At 44.4% G+C, this 18,493-nt stretch overlaps 1 protein-coding gene across 2 annotated transcripts in view; it reads left to right on the top strand.

Annotated features, from left to right (window-relative positions):
• Positions 1–18,493, top strand: part of LOC143352878 (uncharacterized) — a 145,847-nt gene that overhangs the window by 1,466 nt on the left and 125,888 nt on the right. The window contains exon 2 of one of the 2 annotated variants that reach the window (XM_076785856.1): positions 15,507–15,666. The exons of the other annotated variant lie outside the window; for it this stretch is intronic. The gene's annotated coding sequence lies outside the window, so the exon portion shown is untranslated. The remainder of the gene's footprint in view (positions 1–15,506; positions 15,667–18,493) is intronic. 2 annotated transcript variants of the gene reach the window in all.

The raw sequence follows: 18,493 nt of genomic DNA, 5'->3' as shown, positions 1-18,493 counted from the left end.
TGTAATACAATAAACCCTCTTGCGACGCGGAGTCAAATTGAATTTAATTTAATACGATTTTGACTAATTTCGAGTCTCATAACGCGGAGCACAAAAATTCCGATTTGTACTAATTTTGAGTTTCTTGTAACGTTTGTTGTGATTCCTGTAACACGGTACGAATTAATCTCGTTATAGAGGGGTTGACCGCACGAAAATCGCGTTTCCGGGGCTTTGGTCGGCCGCCATTTTGGTTGTTTCCGTTGTAAATTGTCAACGAACGGCGAATTTCCTCCGGGTCTTTCTCAAGAGAGCATCACCGTCAGTCGGCATTTCGTCAGTCTAACAATGTTTACGGTTTCCCTTGCGCATGCAACGCCAGCTCGTTATGCATCCACATTGTTGTTGCGTTATTGGCGGCGATTGCGAAGCACGCCGGAGCAAGTGAGAAATTCTTATGCACAATAACGATCATTATCGGTAACGCTCTTCGACCGAGCATAATACGACGCGCGCATTCTTTCACCGACTTTCGTAACATCATCATGGAAAAACTGAACTTCGGTTGGTCCGAACCGGGATCGATCACCTTCCTCGTTATTAGCATTAAACCTACCGAGCCTTAAAAGTAACATGTTGTCTTATAAAAATCACGAGATTGAATTTATTTGGATTTTGTGCGGTTCGAGTTATAATACATGCTGTACTTAGGTGGACCCATAAGTAATCAATTATTTTGAAGCTTAAAACAAACTGTAGTAAATTCAAGTTTTTCATATTCATGACGAATGTGATCCTCGGAAGGTACGAACGCCGCCATTTTATTACAGGGTTGTAAAAAAATTATACTTTTTAGAATATTTTGAAGACAAAACTGTAAAAGAATACGTGTTTCCTCTTCAACGATCGGTACAGAACTGAAGGCAAAACAAATTCTTGGAAAATAATTGATTACTTATGGGTATCCCGAATATATTCATTTAATCATTTCCCACAAAATCATCTTTATAACTTCAGTAATTGTAAAATGAAAAATCTGGAACCGGTCATTTTGACCGGCGGTGCTAGGTTTGCTACATTTTTTTCGTAAGACAACTGTTTCCAAAATCACTCTTCTTGCTGCCTCCCAGCTCCTCAGGATGATCCTCGATCTTCAGGATGTCGAGGAAAGATGAAATTTTTGCGTTTCACCGTGCGGAACAATTTCTGAAAGAAACTGCTTTGCTTTTCAGAAGAATATTTCGTGGGGTACGGTAAAAGCTGAGAAGCTGGAGTAAACGTTCGTTCCAAAAACAAATGAGAGCAACAGTGTGGAAAATCTGAGAGAAGAATTCAGGATGCGAGCGCGGCGTTATTGAACCTAATCGGAGCGTGTTCACGATCCGTGTAAGCATTTAGAAAATGAGTTGACCGCGCCCGCGGGCTCGATCTTTCGGGATCTTGGTCGTTTGATCTTCGGCAAAGCTGATTTGAAAATAACGCGCCCGAGGCGGAGCGGTTCGATCAAGGATCCCGTTTTAGATGCGCGCGCGCGCGGGTTCTTTGAACTCGATCGATGGAAGATGAAGAAATCCCTGAAAATAGATAGTCGATAACGGAGGGGCGGCTGCCTCGAATCCCATTAGCAGTTCGATAACTGGCCAACGCCTCTCGTTTTCGACGAGGAGGCAACTTGTTTCGATATCGGTTTCCATTGGGTTCGCCGCGCGACGGCCCGTAGGCGCCTCGTCGCTCGTTAGCCCGCGTTTCCACGGCGGGGCTTCCTTTTGTCGCCGGTTTACAGAGAGTTCAGCGTTTTCTTTCAATCCCGACGAAACCGTCGCTGCATTATTGCGGTGGAAGCGTCTCCTCGCAATAAAGAGATCGGCGGACCCTTTGTCCGCACCGAATTCATTCCAACTTCGCGATAAAACCTCTCCGACCCTTCCTCTGGTTCGGGACCGACTGTGCGCGACCCTCGCGACCCCCGAAGAAATCAGACGTACAACTGGAAACGAAAAAACCAACGTTATCTCTCAACCAACGACAACTCTCTCCGCCAAACAGTGCCGAGACCTATCTTCCAAACTGCACGGTGAACCTAATATAACTCCTGTCAATAGAAGAATACCACCGAGATCTGAATCGCGATTGAAAGGACACGACTATGAGCCTTCAACGCTATTGAAGTTAAGTTTCCGTAGAACCGAAGTCTTCGGTTCAAGCGAGGGAAAATGAAAATCTGCAAGCGGGTCGCGGGCGTTTAAAGCGATTGCGACGAACAAAAGCCTGTAAACCGACTGATAGTCTAATCGACACTCGGAAATCTACGTTTCCGAGCATTTGTACTAATTTTCTCGTCGTAAAACTCGAACGGGCGCAGGAAAGACTGCCGATCTTTTCAGACATTGCGACAATACCTTCCACTCGGCATACTTACCATTCAAGATGCAGCAAACTGCGACAGAGTGTTGTGGGTCCATTTTTATAGACTCCTCTTCGAGTCCATATTTATTCAGCGACTATCGATTGCAGTCGTTTGAAATTCCCGGTTGCAAACACAAAATAATTCCACGTTATGGATCCTGTTGAGAGGTTCCGTGAAAATAATTATGTACGAAGACGGTGGAAGAAATACAGACAGTCCCATAAGTATTCGTACGATCTTAAAAATCGCATAACTTTGTCAATATTGGACTATACTACTTGAATTTTTTTGAGAAGTTAGAACAATTGGATCACTACATAACGCGAGAAAAATGTTTGATTAAAATAGCAACTGGTCGAAATTACAGGGAAAGTACTAAAAGTTGTATTTTGCAACTTTTTTATGCGGGCTTATATTAAAAATGTAAAAAGTACGTTTTGTACATCTGTATCAATCATACATATTCTGAATATTTCATCTAAATCGGTCAACATTGCATCGAGCTACAAACGTTTAACGATGAAAACTTAAGGGCGAAATCATTTTGAAACATCTGTAGCTGATTGCAACGTTGACCGATTTTGATGAAATTCTCAGGACATGTATAATTCATACAGATCTACAAACCGTACTTTCTACATTTTCAATGTAAGTCCACATAAAAAAGTTGCAAAATACAACTTTTAATATTTTCTCTGCACTTTCGACCAATTGCAATTTTTGTAAAAATTTTTGTTCACTTTATGTAGTGATCCAATTGTTCTAACTTCTCAAAAAGATGCATGTAGTATAGTCCAATATTGACAAAGTTATGCGATTTTTAAGAGCGTACGAATACTTATGGGACTGACTGTATATTCGAGTATAAGAAGACGTTGTCGGAGGTCTCTTCAAGGCGGGCGCACAATTAGAACTGATGCCCAAACTCGAGGGCGGCGGTACGTACCTTCATACCTGAAGGGAGGACGCCATAAAATGAGGGGGAATCAGGTATTTCCCAATATTCCTAGGATGTGGGGTTCTCCACAAAGTACATACAGTAAAAAACCTAGTGTTTTGCTTTGACAGATCCAGATAATGATATCCACAAGCGGGGAAGTCTGACCATTCGAAAGATTCCCGGAGTACCGGGAACTGTTTACAGAGGACCGATTAGGTTTTTTCGCGGTTAGTCCCGCGCCTTTATTCCCGATCCGGAAAGGGGCGATACATTGTGGACCACCTAACGCGCCATGCTTGCTCCGCGCCGGGACCAGTTTTCCCAGAATCCTGGAGGCTTTCTTTGCTTTTCCGAGTCGCTCGCCGGGCTCGCTGAGCGTTTTCTTAGGACCGGTTTGCGCGCATCTTGCACCGCTGCAGGTACATCTCGTCGTAAAAACCGTCGCCCACGCTGAAGCCAGGATTTATCTCCGCCATTACCTCCGTGGCATCCTCGAAAGAGGGATTTCTTAATTTCCGGTCGCGCTTCGACGGGACCCGAGTCACCGTCGGCATTCTTCGGCTGCGACCGACAGCTTTGTTTATCTTTTCGAGCAGCTCACAGCATCGAAAGCACAGTGAACGCGCAGAGTCACGGTGCGCGAATAAACAACGCTAGGACTTATGGCGACCTCCAACGGAAAGCTCGCAATTTCATAAATGCGGGGGTACCAATTACTGTGCCTATATTAACCCTTAGCACTCGAATGGCGACTGTATGGCGCCACTAAAAGTTGCTGTATCATTTTTCCAAATATTTTTTACATTATTCAATTTGGTTGTATTTAATACATTACTAAACATTGCATTATTGTACGAGTAGATATGTGCCATTTTTGTATGTATAACATGACAAAAAATATACAGAAGGGAAATATTCTAGGTCGGAAGAAATGCTTCGTTTTCGAGTTAAAAAAGCTTCGAGTGCAAAGAGTTAACCCTTAAGGGGGCCGGCAGGCATTTGGCCTTGACTGTCACGCTATGTTACGCTATGCCTTTTTTCTAGACATTTTACGTCTTAAATAAGTAAGTAATCAATGAAAAATGCATACCACCGTGTTTGTACATGTCTTTGCTACGTCTGTATAGAGCCTTTTTTTCGATACGAACACTAAATCTCTCGAAAATAAGAGAATCTCTCAGCGGCAGACATCTTGTGACGTCTCACTTGCTTCAGAATTCGAATTTTCTGCCGAATATTACAAATTACTCCATGATGAGGTAGAAATTCGCAATTTGGGCTCTATACAGACATAGATTGGACTTTTAGGAAACACTATTGACCACTTCTAAACTGCTCATTGCAATATTGAAGCGATAGTTTGAAAAGGTTTTGACCCATGCATACGTATATGGATTTCAAACCCTGCCGGCCCCCTTAACGGTCCGGAATTTCAAGTTTACTTCCCACCAGGTCCAAGCTATTTTTCATACGAAGAGAAACTCTGGACTCAACATTTTCATGTCAAGTATAGAAAGGAAAATATTTATATTCTATTTTATATATATTTATATTTTATTTTTGCCGCCATATACGCGGCGTTGGACCCAGTAAGTAAAAGTGCCATGCCGCTTATACGGCGGAATTGGTCCGTTAAGGTTTAACTACACTTATTTTTAAAGCATAATGAATATTGATAAAGAGATATATAACATCCATATTAACTAATTTTAATGAAAAGATGTAATATCTCTTTTTTAACATTCGATATGCTTTAAAAAGAAGTATAACTAATGTACACACAGTAATTGGGTCCCTTGCCGTGTCCAGTTTCGGTCGCATCGATTCCGAGGACGTTGGAGGATTCTCGAGAAATTCGTGCGGGGATCGTGTCGATCATTTTTGCATGTAGAGCGTTAAAGCATCGGAAGCGCAGTAAACGTGCAGAATCGGTTCGAAAGGAGCCAGCTGATGGATTGGCAAACGGGACGTGTCGTAACGTTTAGCACCGATTTCACCTGGATCGCGATCAGGAACGCCACGAGGTACGCTGGACCAGCGTGTCGCCGAGGCTTCCGTCAGTGAAACCCGCGATCTCTCGAAACCGGGCATCGTTGATCGCCGTTTCCGGCGCGGCTGACTTATCGCTGGAAACTTTCTCCGATTGCGGCACCGGCAGCGGCGCGGCGGAATCGTTCTAGGCTGGTGACCCCTGCGCTCTCGGCTTTTCATTTATTTAACTGGTTAAACTCGCCGAGCGATCGGACTCGAGTCAGCCTCGTCATATAACCTGATCGCGTACGCTCTGCACCCATTGTTCTTCCAATTTCACGGTATTATCGGCGCTTCCGTGTTTCGCGGAAAGACCCGTTCGCCGCGCCGATCCGAACAATCGGCGACAGAAGCGCGTGCCACTTTCGACGCGAACGCACGGGAAAACCCACGGCTGCTGCTCCGTTACGCGTCGTTACAGAATAAACACCAGCGGTTTTCTGCGGAGCTCCCGGTCGAACAGAAGTGGAGGCTCGAAGAAAGACTCCTTTGTCTCTCGATCGGAGCGAGCCGCGCGCCGCGGCAACCCGCTAAATACGCCCCGGCGAAACGCTGATTAATTCGTGCTCGAGGCGAACAAAGGTGTCAGCTGGCCGAGGCAGACCCTGGCAGAAGTTTTAAAAGCAAAACGCAGATATCGGTTTTCCTGGTCCCCGGGATTCTTCAGGAACGAGATTCCAAAGCGGGTCCTCAAACCGACAAAGTTTGTACCTCTGGTGCATATTAGGGGGATCCATAAGTAATCGATTCTTCTAAAATCTGAAACAAACTTTGTAGTAAATTCAAGTTTGTAGTTCTTAATTTATTATATAATCTTGATCGTTATCAAGGACAGGTTGCCATCTTTCCCGCAAATTTTCAATCCTCCTCTTATAGAAATCCAGGGTTCGTCAAGCAAAATATCTTCTACAGAAGTGAATGTTTTATTTCTTAAATAATGCTCCAGAGATCTGAAAAGACGACGCCATTTTATTACGGGGTTGTAAAAAAAATTATACTTTTTAGGATATTTTGAACACAGGCTGCATTACCGAAAACTGTAAAATAATACGTGTTTCCTCTTGAACGATCGGTACAGAACTAAAGGCAAAACAAATTCTTTGCAAATAATTGATTACTTATGGGTGGCCCTAATATTTACCACGCCTCTATCGATCTCTATGCGGGTCTAGTTTTGCAAATCGTTCCCGTCCCATTCTGTCATTAACTTGTTCGCCACCACCGTCACAGATACCCGGCGCCCACCACCTCACACTCCACTTAGTTCGACGTGTGTGACGAGTATACTCGTCACGAAGAAATAGCAATATTTTGTGTCATGACGAGCATACTCGCCAAAACAGCTATAATTCAAACAGCGGTTAATTTTTGCGACGCAACTTAGGTACACGTTTTTCAAAGAGGTCGCAACAGCTAACTGGTTAAAGCAACGTTATACGCTTTGTCGTTCAAAGTCATGGTACTCATCGTAATATCCAGACAATCCCTAAATCTCTTGTACCGAATTGTTTCAATATTTCATACACAAGGTTGCATTTAACCTCCTAACAATTATTTTGTAAAAGTGTGTATTTCATTATATTACAATACCCGAGTATTCTCGGGCTTTTAAGTTAACAGGTTAATTGAATATTTTCACAAAGAAGACAGAACGAATGCCGGTAGCGAACGTGTTCAAATATGACTTTCGTTATGACTTCGTTATGAGATTTTTCAAAGGGCCAGCCGATCGAAGCTGCGGATTTCCGATTCTCGATCGGTTTAAACGTCCCGTTCGAGAAATTCGCGAGTCTCTTCGGGCTCGGATGGAAAGTGGGAGGTGCGCGGCGCCTGTCGGGCGCGATTGCGATTGTTTTACGGCGAGCGGTAACGACACCGATGACGAGCGACGACAAACGTGGCAAAAGCACGGGCACTCGGTCTGCTTGCCGGGGAACGGCTTCGTTACCTTGGTCGTTTACCTTGTTTTTGCGGCGGCGTTCTTCCTAGACCGATCCCGACATCGAGCGACGAGGCTAGGAAGGTTAAAGACCTTATCCGCGAACCAGTTTCGATCGGAGAAAACTCGCCGCGGCCGCGGAGACGAACGTCGGGGGCCCCCGTGTGCACCGTACACAGTGCACCATGCACCGTGCACCGTGCACCATACCTCGTGCACCGTGCGCCGGTCATGCACGTGTGGATAGGACGCTCTGCCTCTCGCGGATCGTCGAATCGGCTCGGCTAGGCTCCATGCTGGATGGAACCGCTCCGAGCGCACCGTGCACGCTCTATTTTGCTCGGGGCTCGCGAGCGCGCGGTATACGGCGACCGGTTAGGTTAGGCTGTGCGCCTCTTCTTCTTCTTCTTCCTCGCTATATACGGAACGCGCCGAGCGTCTTTTCCGCGTCTTTGCTCGTTCGCTCGATTTCGTAACGAGCCGAGAGCCTCTCGCCGATTGCCAACCGCGGCTTCTGCTTCTGCTTCTACTTCTACGTAAGCGTCTGCTACCACACACCTGGACTACCAACTTTCTTTCGCCGGCGGGCACGCCGACTGCGTGGGTGATCGGTAATAGGGGTACCGTTGCGTGCCGACGTGCCTTACTTTGTACGTGTTAGCTTAAATTTCGGTATTGGTCTTGCTCTTGGTTCGAAACCGAGGCGTCGATTACTCGTAGCAAACATCCAAAACTTTCAACTTTAAACGTTGCTCGGCAATCTAGGTCCGATGGGATGAAACCTACGGTAACACTATCCGGTCCCAAGGTGGAACACTGAAGGTCGATTGACAGAGAATTCCCGCTATAAGTCAGTTGTGCGGTTCTGGCGAGAGACATTTAGACGCTATCCGAGGTTCTCTGATACAATGTTGCACGTAGGAACGGACAGCGAAGTGTCGATACAGTGAATTCTCGTTACGAGTCAGTGCCAACCTTACAATTTGGAGTCAGTGGTGGGGATAGTTCCAATGACTTTGAACAGCGAAGCTTGCACCGACTTACAACGGGAACACGGAACTGCCGATACGATTCGGTAGCATAAACAATTGCATACAAATGCGTTATAGAATTGTGCGAACGGTGCAGAACGAACACATTCCGCGGCCGCGCGGAGAGCGTAAATCGGTCTTTAATCCTACGTAACGCACAATTGGAATTACAATTGAGCTATCTCGCTTTCGCATCGACGAAGAAGACAAAGCATCCTGTGATTGTTTCAACCGATCCGCCTAATGGTACGCGTGCTTAGCAGCCCGAAAATAGTCTCCGCGTACAATAATAGCCCCCGTTACGGTACCCGGAACTTTGCGGAATCACGGTTACGTGATTAGGCACGGCATCGTCGTTCGCTCCCGAAACTTCCCTCGAAAAACTAATTTGCGGGGCGCGGGGTCTCGGGTTCGGCGACCTCGGACGATCCCGTGCGGCTCCACAGCATAATTACATTTAATAGTGATATAAGTATGGAAATCGATACTTCAATCGGTTTGAAGAAGCATGAAACGATCTATAATTTTTTCCCACCTAGAATGGCCACTCGCGACACTGTGCACAGTGGTGCCAAATCAATGAAATTTACTTCCGGATCGTCGATCTCTACGCTAAATAAAAATCTCTTGCGTCAAACGATCAAATCGGGACTTAAACAGACACTTGATCCCTGTTAGACTCGTGTTAGCATACTTAGCAGGTACAAGAAGCAGATAACTACTTCTGAGATTAATTACTCCTTCGACTCCGCTTAGTGGACCGTAACAAAATTTGGTATGCTCATTGTATCAGTGCGAAAATTAATTCTCAAGTCGACAATTTTAACCCTTTGCACTCGAGTGGTGAAGCACCACTAGAAATTGTTGTGGCATTATTTCAAAGAAATTACAAAAAATATTACAAAATATTTGTTCCATTACAAAATTTGTATTCAATAGATTACTAAACATTTAAATATCATACGTGGAAATCGGATCAGTTTCGTACGAATAAAATGAAAATATTCTAAGACGGAAGAAAAATTTAGTTTTAGAATGAAAATATCGCCGAGTGCAAAGGGTTAAAATAGCATTCGCTTAGGAATATTATTTAACGTTCAAATCATCTTCACAAAGGTTAGGAGGTTAAAAATGTTGAAAACGATCGGCTTCTTCGGTTTAATATCCTGTAAATAAAATTTTTCAATATAAATATTATTTTTAAAGGTTCTACATACGATGTATCTCATTTCACGACCTAACAGAAAATTCCAATCGGTTTGAAGAAGCATGAAACGATCTATAATTTTTTCCCACCTAGAATGGCCATTCACGACACTGTGCACAGTGGTCCCAAATCAATGAAATTTACTTGCGGATCGTCGATCTCTACGCTAAATAAAAATCTCTTGCGTCAAACGATCAAATCGGGACTCGAACAGACACATGATTCCTGTTAGACTCGTGTTAACATATTAGCAACCGCAAGAACCAGATAACTATTTCTGAGGTTAATTACTCCTTCGACTCTGCCCAGTAGATCGTAACAAAGTTTGGTACGCTCATTGTATCAGTGCCAAAATAAATTCTCAAGTCGACAATTGTAAAATACCATTCGCTTAGGAATATTAAAAATGTTGAAAACGATCGGCTTCTTCGGTTTAATATTCTGTACATAATATTTTTCAATATAAATATTATTTTTAAAGGTTCTACATACGATGTATCTCATTTCACGACCTAACAGAAAATTCCAATCGGTTTGAAGAAGCATGAAACGATCTATGATTTTTTTCTCTACCTAGAATGGCCATTCGCGACATTGTGGGCTCTGAGCGTCGGAATTCCCGCGCCCACGCGTTTTTCCAGTCTCGTTTTCGCCTAGCAACGGGAGTTTCCTCGGAGTCGAGCCGACAACAAGACCGTCAGAACGGAACCGAGCCGAATCGAGCATCGCAGGTAACACCAACGTCGCCCGACGGTCATTAGCGGCATTCCAGAATGTCGCCCGCCACCGGACTTGCGGAGTTCCAACCGGCTTGCGACTAGGTCCTGCCTACCTGTCCGTGGGCAGCGCCGCGATCAATTTTTCAGACCAGCCGAGCACGCGATCGTCCTTAATCGTTCCGCCCCGTCGCGTCGCTGCCCTTCGATCAACGCCTTCCGACGTTCCGCGAACGGTCACGTGTACGCAAATATTTGATCGACCACCGATCTGCGCCCATCCGGCCCTCCCTTCCTGCCCTTTCAACTTTCACCCCTCCGTCCTCTTCGTAGAACAAATATCCTTCGTTTATCCCTTGCCGCGTTCAATTTCGAGCTTAAAATTTCAAGCTTCGGCTCGGAATTAATCGGTGCGTAATTAGCCCTTAACGTTCCGGAAGTATTTCAACGGCAAAAGATAACGGAACATAGATAACAAGCGGAAACAAAGTCACAGAAGTGACCTGGCACAACGCTTAACGCGTCCATTATGTAAATATGACAACAATAAGAATGATAAAAATAATAAAATGATTTATGTCGCCATATATGTAAGCGGCATTGGTCCGTTAAGGGTTAACCCTTTGCACTCGAAGCTATTTTAACTTCAAAACGAAACATTTCTTATGATCTAGAATATTGCTCTTCTATATATATATTTTTTCATGTTATACATACGAGAATGGTGCAATTTACTCATGCAATACCAAAATGTTTAGTAATTTATTAGATACAAGCAAATTTAATAATGTGAAAAATATTTTGAGTAATGATACAGCAATTTTTAGGGGCGCCTCAGAGTCGCCACTCGAGTCCTAAGGGTTAACACTGAACCTACCACGGTCAAAATGTCCGGTTTTTATATTGTCCAATGATTGAAACTATAAAAATTCATTCACAGAAAATAGTGGAATAAATTTCCTTGTCCAAGCATCTATTGTATTGAGAATCACAATCTTGATAAATTTAGGGTTGCCATTTTGATGAGGCAATGTTTACCAGATAACGCTTGGCAGGTTTAGCGTTAAGGCAGTGTAGTTAATGGTTTTGCAACGCGGACGAGCAATGCCCAATCAATCCATGGCGGCGCAACGCTCCCAGCAGCTGCTCGTCAAAAGCGAAAAGCCGAATCGCTCGGAGTTTGCAATGGCGTTCGCTCGGTATCCGTTCTCTGGGGCCCGTGACATTTGAAAGCGGCTCTCGTTCCTCGTTCTCTCCTCTCTTTCTCTCTGGATCTATACGCTATTCACGAGGCGCCTGTAGGGCACGCCTAAACCAGGTCGACCCGGTAGAACTAACTCTCTTCTCGGTTTCCTGTCTAACGCAATAAACCGACGAGTGGCGCGTGCACACGTAACATCGCCTGTCGGCTGCCCGAGAGGACGAATCAACGAAAACACAACACGCCATAGGTGAATCTGCCCGTGATTCCTGTTCTCGACCCTTGTAACATCAACTCGGCCACACGCGATAAAATCCAGTCCACGATTACGCGTTACTGTTATTCTGTGAAACTGAAATAAAATTCTACCTGTTGACTTAGGCTTTTAGAACTTGCGTAAGCACGAAAGGGAAGCCTCCCCTGCTGCTGTCCCCTATACCTGTGTGTCCTCCCACTCGTTTATGGCCATCTGTTATGGCTATCAGTAATGACGGCGTTTTGACAAACTTCGAACATAGTTGAGCCGAAGCGCTTCAGCGAGAAGCTCTTCTTGTATTCACACTTGAATAAACTGTATATTCTGGTTTTTACATCACGTACCACGGACTTTTGGCATTAGCTTATTTCACTAGACAGCGGATCTTTATGCAAAATAAAAAATGTCTGCATCGATTGCAGGACGCAGGAGCGAAATAAAAATTTATTTCTTCTATTAATTGTTTTATTCAGTTGAAACCAATACGCTGATATCCTTAAATCCCTTTAATATGTCCAATACTTGAAATTGCGGTTACCCATTTTTGTCAGAAATGCATAAAATCCGCAGTCTATTCCCCTGTTATCGATGCTTACCCATTAGAGAAAATACTGGGCAATGTGTGCCAAATTTTTGTTCGAAGAAACAACGGACAGTTTCGTGGTTGTGGAATAGTCGAGATTTTCGAAACGGAAGCGACAGACGGCCGCGTTCCTCGATTGTGAGAATCCGCCGTCGCGAGAGATGCCTCCGATAGAGTTTATTCTTTTTAATTGCACTTCCTCCGCTCGACAAGCCCTCCGCTCGTCTACGGTCAAACGGAACCGAGATTCCCATCTCGATCGGACTCGTCTGCGCAATAAAGTTGCACGATTCCCCGCGAAATTGGAGCGTGTTAACGCGAAATTAACTTTTACTCGGATCCGTAGAACGCCAGAAGTTTAACCCTTCGACTACGAAAGACGTATATATACGGCCTCACAAGTCTATCTATATACACGAATGACGTAAATATACGCCCTCCACATTTTTCTTACTGTAACACCTTTACTGTTCTACCAATTGTTTCAACATGGTGTTTATCGTTCCATGTAAAACAGCAACTGAATATCGGCTTCAATATTGTTTCAATTATTCAATTATTGATTTCTCTACATGAGCCGTTTATTTTGAAAATGGCCTAAGTCCATTTGTCAATTATTTTTTGTTGCCCGCAATTACGTGTAGAACTTGAAGTTGGCTGTCATAAACAACATATGCGGTTAAGTATATTCGGAGTATATACGATAATTTCGGACACATAAGTTGTCGCAGTTAGTTCAATAATTAAAACCATCACTTTGAAAGTGGCCCGAGTCCAATCCATTAATGTCCGAAGGATATTATCAAAAAGTGCCGGAAAGGTGATAACTTTATTCTAAATGAAATGAAACAAGAGGATTCCATGTCAACAAAATTTTTGGAGGACGCAATTTTTAAAAGGGTAAAGAATTCTAACGGAGAAACAGTAAATTGGTTAAAAATATGCTGGATGCGTCTTTTGAGAGATGATCCATATAAAATTTTTCTATAAGATATCAATGGATGAGAATGCAATGTTTAAAATCCTGGATTTGTTACCACGTCGAGGTAGACCAAGAAAGTTCGAAAATATTGTATTGACACCACTTTATAAAAATATAAGACGAATTACAGCAGCGATATACAAGGACATGATGCACTTACTATGACACATGCCACCGGAGCACTATGACTTCTTCAAACAAACACAAAATGTAGACGAGCAGTACATTGTTATGTAATTTATGTAGTTAGAAAACGTCCTGAATTGCATAAATTGTGTTTTTGAAGTGCTGTAAAGATATATAATGTAAATTGAGTATTGTTTTTTCAATTTGAAGCATTTTAATATATGTCGAATGGACTTGGGCCTTTTCAAATTTTATAACGAATCTGGTTGTTAACTTTGAAAGCGGCTTAACTCCATTTTTGGCAAGGAAGCACATATTATTCAGTTAATAATTGCTATTATTTTAATAGGAACTGTAAATTTAACTCTTTTAGATACACTTAAGCAGCATGACACACATTGGTATCCTATACGTATATTTTTAATTTTATTCAAACACAAACCCTTAAATATCTCAATTTAACTATGAGTGGACTTAGGCCACTTTCAAAATAAACGGCTCATGTATGTCGCCAAGACCTGGATGATGTATGTCGCGGAATTGTCTGTGAGAGGCCACGAAGCTCGATAGTCTCCTGCACGATACATGACGCTGACAAGACCCGTGTTGTTGACATATATCGAGAACTCGCTGTAGTCAGTGGACCACTCGCAGCGCCGATATGCGAATATAGATAGTGCGCCGCAGCCAAAGGGTTAAAGAACCACCGTGATCAATCTGAACTCGTTGGTTTCGTTGCACCGAGTTACATTGATCTCGCGGGATTTTTGAATATAGTCGATCCGCGTCAACTTTTCCCTTCGTTTTTCCCGGCGCAGCTGTTCAGGTCGGTATCGCGTCGTTCATCTTCGCAGATGGCCTTGAGTCGTTATTTATGTATGTACATGTACATAAATGAACGGGCACAGGTTCACCGTCTCCTCTGCCTTTTCTTTCTCTTTCTTCGGGCTTACGGCCCGACCGTACAATAAAGACGCGTTATTATCTTTATATCGCGCACTTTCATGCCACCGCGCACCGCGCTTGGTCGGCGCAACAGGCAGGAAGCGCAAAATTCAGAGTCCTCGAGTCACAGAGAGTACCGCAACGAGGGGAAATTTCCTTGCGAGCCGCACGACGCGACGCGACGGTTTCATTCAATTCGTTGCTCGATACAATTGCGACGCGGAAGTCATTGTTTGCGGTTGCAACGTAAATGCGTTTCGGTGGACAATGGATGTGTATTAAACGCAGCGGAGAACGGCCCGCGCGCGGAACAAGATCGCCGTGATATCAATTGCCTCGGATAATAAGACGACAGCAACCATTTTGCTCGAAGAAGAGAGCCTCGATGGCGGCGATCGATGGGAGGGGAGGGGAGGAGACAAATAAAACGAAAAAGCGGCAGGTGTTTCCGAGTCCTTAGAAACCGTCTCGAGATTTATCTTGTCCTCCGAACTGCGTTTATCGAGTAACGCGCTCGCTCTCTCCCGACGCGCAATTACTCCTCCCTGTTTCTTATCTGTTCTTCGTTCTCTCGTGAATTATACGCGTGAACTAACAGATTACGCTGGCCGTTCTAGCAACCGCGTTTAATCCAGACGCAATGGAAACTGGACTACGCCCGGCTGTTACACCGCGCTGCTCGCGAACAAGTGCGTTTTACAGCCTCTCGAATAGGCGCGACAAACAGATTATTGCTGCTATCGTAATTGTTCTCACCGGGAGGCGTGCGCGCCGCGAAACCCTCGAAACCTCTCCCGTCGCGCTGCTATTGTGCACCGCGGAGCTGACAAAGCGCAATTACCAAGGCGGCAGGAACGCCACCGCTTTGGATAACACAATCTTCCTCGGGCGCAACAATGTGCACGCACTTTGAACCGAATGGAACGTACGTACGACCAGCGTACGACGAGAGCATTAATCACTCGGATAAACCGGAGGCGAACGGGAACGTCCACGAATATCGGAAAGTATGGCTGGGACCTCGCGAAACTAGTCGCATAAACGCGCGGCGCACTCCGGTCGAACGAATTACCGAACGATCATCCCGAACGAGCCACGACGCGACGCACTAGGTTCTAACGACGCTTAATTGCGCTTGTTAATGACCGAGCGGTTTTTCATAGGCCACGTGTGCCCTCGAGGAAGTCGGGCCCGATAACTAAATGGCCTTCCGAGTCCGAATGCCTGGGCGATCGCAATCGCAGCTGAAAATGGTCGAATGGACGCGCAGATGATCATGTTTGCCGATATGGGCCATGAACGGGCAGCGAATCGCATACGACAGTAAGTAATAATGTAGAAGAAGTGAAAGAAAGGGACACTATGCTGTTCGTTTTCTGGAGGGTCAACCGGAAACTGAGGAGTTCGCAGTTTTATTCGACAATTTTTCGCTCGACAGTGTTTACTCGATATTTGTCCAACACAGGGGCCCAGCCACGGACATATATCGGCCAGGAGATACTATTCTTTGATCCCCGCGACCTTACACTCCTCGGTGACCGAGGTCCCTCGAGGCAGCGGGGATAGATTTGGGACTTTTATCGGCTAGGCACTGTATTTCCCGTAATTGGACAGCTATTAACTCATACAAAACCATACTGAAACCGATTTATGAGACTACATACCTACACTTCGGGACAGAAAGATAGCACATCACATGTTTTTTCTCGTTTGATACTATAAACTGAAGAAAATTAATATTTTAATGTATCAACATTTTTGGACATGACCATATGTGTAATGTACTCAGTATCATCCACAACATTTACGTCATAAGAATTGTAGGAACGAAAACGTAAATATTGTGGTCCGCAAACGGGACAAAATGATAGCACACTTAACGAGAAACTTGAAATATGAAACAATTAATTAATAAAAATCGAACCTCAATATTTTGTAGAACCTCCTTTACATCTAATGACTTCAATCATTCGGTAAAGATTCATACATTCTTTAAATACTTTTTTGGCTAATATTCTCCCACTCGTCCAGAATACAGTGTTTCAAATCGTTAATATTTTGAAAGTGTCTGCCATTTTGGCCCATTTATAACACTGTACTGTGTTCTTTTTCTCAAATAAGCACAAATAAACGACGTATACACTTTATCAATTAGGTTGTACAACGCACGTATCCACTTCAGGATCTGATACACGACTGAGACTCGAAAATCTGCAGCTTGTGCTATCATTTTGTCCCGTTCGCGGACCGCAATATTTACGTTTTCGTTCCTACAATTCTCATGACGTAAACGTTGTGGATAACACTCAGTGCGTTATACATACGTCCAAAAATGTTGATATATGAAAATATTAATTTTCTTCAGTTTATGGTAAGAAACGAGAAAAAATATGTGACGTGCTATCTTTTTCGTTAGAGGTCGCCATAAGTTCTCGCGTCAAATATTCGCGCGCCGTTAGGGAGAACAGACTCATTTTCCGGACGCTTCTGGTGAATCGCAGAGCCTAGCGATCGGAATCGGCAGTCGTGTTCGGTGAAAACGTCGTTAGCGCCGTCGCTGGCCCAGTTTTCCTCGTCCGCTTTTCCCATTGTCGAGTTTCGAGAACCGAAGATCCCATTGAACCGTTTCCGCGGAACCGAGCCGGTTATTTTGCGCGAACCTCGGAGCGCTTCAATTGGTTTTCCGTATTAATAGCCGCGGCTGTTCTTCGCGCTGTGAAACGGGCGCGACACGTTTCCACGTGTCGCATCGATCCCGCCTGGAAAACAAAGGGACGCTCCTCCGATGCCCCGCGATACGCCTTCCGACTTCCGACTTTCGCTTCCGCGACGCGCGCCTCTTTTCAATCTCGTTCCGGTGTTCGAACAGAGTGCCCCTAACGAGGGTACACCAGCTTTCAAGCTCGCTCCGCTGCGTCCTCGTTTTTCGGAACGCGGCGCACAAACAAATCCGAACAAATAAGCTTTCCTCGTATGCTCAACATCGTCGAATCTGAGAATTCGAAGCCCCTCTTGACGTAATTTTTTCGAAGAAATCCGACGAGTTAACAGGAAATCGGTTAGGTCCTTGCACTGTACGTGTCTGTAGGTACATAATGATATTTTTGTATTTCTCATTCCGAACAAAATGGCGTCGCAGCGGCTGTTCGTATCGGTACTCCGGTGATCCGGAGATATTTGTCGGTGAACTGATTATGTCTCCAGGATGGGTGTTAGGTCCTCTGGGAACCGTTGTTGTTCAAGCCTAACCTGCAACCAGAAGCCATCGTTACGGACGATGGATGGGATTCGAATGGAGTAGAAGATTCGCGCGCGACGTCCCTCGAAATCGTTGCGTTTAACAAGAGAATATTTCAGTGCGCCGGCTTAGTGGCCATGGTTCCGTGACGAGCCGGTCGATCGGCCTAAATGATAATGCACCGGGTGTTCGTCGTTTTTTCTTTTCGCTCCCTGAGCGACCACGGTCCGGCAATCTATCATCGGAACGTGAGAGGGAAACGAGCGAATGCGCGTCGGATAAGATCTTTGATACGCGTTCGACGTGATTTATTATCGCGCGGTTGGCCCAATTTACCAGGCGCGCGCATCCAAAATGGCCGGGGATCTAACTGGCGAGACCAATCCGATTTTCTTGCTTTTCTCGAAAGCTAAACACCGTTCGACGCTGTCCTCCGTCTGCCACCTTATTTTTATCGACGCCTTAATTTTTTTCTAGACTTTCAAAAGATTCAAAAATATTCCGGAGCACGTCTCTTGAAGTTGCTATTTTAATATCGGTGGGGAGAAAATCAGTATCGGGAAGCGAGAATTTTCAGAATGACATTTGTCCACGTTGGATATTGAAATATGTAAAAATATTTCTCCGTCGACTTCAGATTTCCGATGAAGATACCAGAATTATCCTTTTAACCAGTTAAAACGAAGTTCCTTTTAACGAAGTTTAATTTTAAAGATCCCTCGCGGAATGAAGATCAAGCAATGACGAGTGTACACGTCGAACGCAGGCCAAATGCCGCTGTTATAAATTTTACGAAAAAAGTAAAGCAAAATGAGAAAGAATTGTATTTTTCTTCGATAAGAAATTAACAATTCATTAACGTCAACCGCGCGGCAATAGAGTTTTGAATTGACGTGTATACACGTCGAACGC

The sequence above is a fragment of the Halictus rubicundus genome, chromosome 3 (assembly GCF_050948215.1).
Source record: "Halictus rubicundus isolate RS-2024b chromosome 3, iyHalRubi1_principal, whole genome shotgun sequence".
In the NCBI taxonomy this organism is placed as follows: domain Eukaryota; kingdom Metazoa; phylum Arthropoda; class Insecta; order Hymenoptera; family Halictidae; genus Halictus; species Halictus rubicundus.
The sequence above is the reverse complement of the archived record's forward strand: the minus strand, read 5'-3'. Positions and strand labels throughout refer to the sequence as shown.